Genomic DNA, 260 nt, shown 5'->3' with positions numbered 1-260 from the left:
CCGCCACCATACATAACTTCCACTTCCACCCAACCCGCAGCACCTACGCGCTTCTCTCTACCTGGACGGATGCGTGTTACTCTCGCCCCACCCCCACCAGCAGCAGCAGCAGCAGCAGCAGCAGCAGCAGCAGCGGCGGCAGCGGGGGAGAAGAGTGCAACCACCAGCTGTTCTATACCCCAGACCTCGGGCGCACGTTCAAGAAAGTGAGCGAGTATGTCGTTCAGTTCTCCTGGGGAGACAAAACCAACAACATGCAG

The sequence above is a fragment of the Eimeria mitis genome, genomic scaffold (genome assembly GCF_000499745.2).
Source record: "Eimeria mitis Houghton genomic scaffold, Emh_scaff96, whole genome shotgun sequence".
Lineage (NCBI taxonomy): Eukaryota > Apicomplexa > Conoidasida > Eucoccidiorida > Eimeriidae > Eimeria > Eimeria mitis.
The sequence above is the reverse complement of the archived record's forward strand: the minus strand, read 5'-3'. Positions refer to the sequence as shown.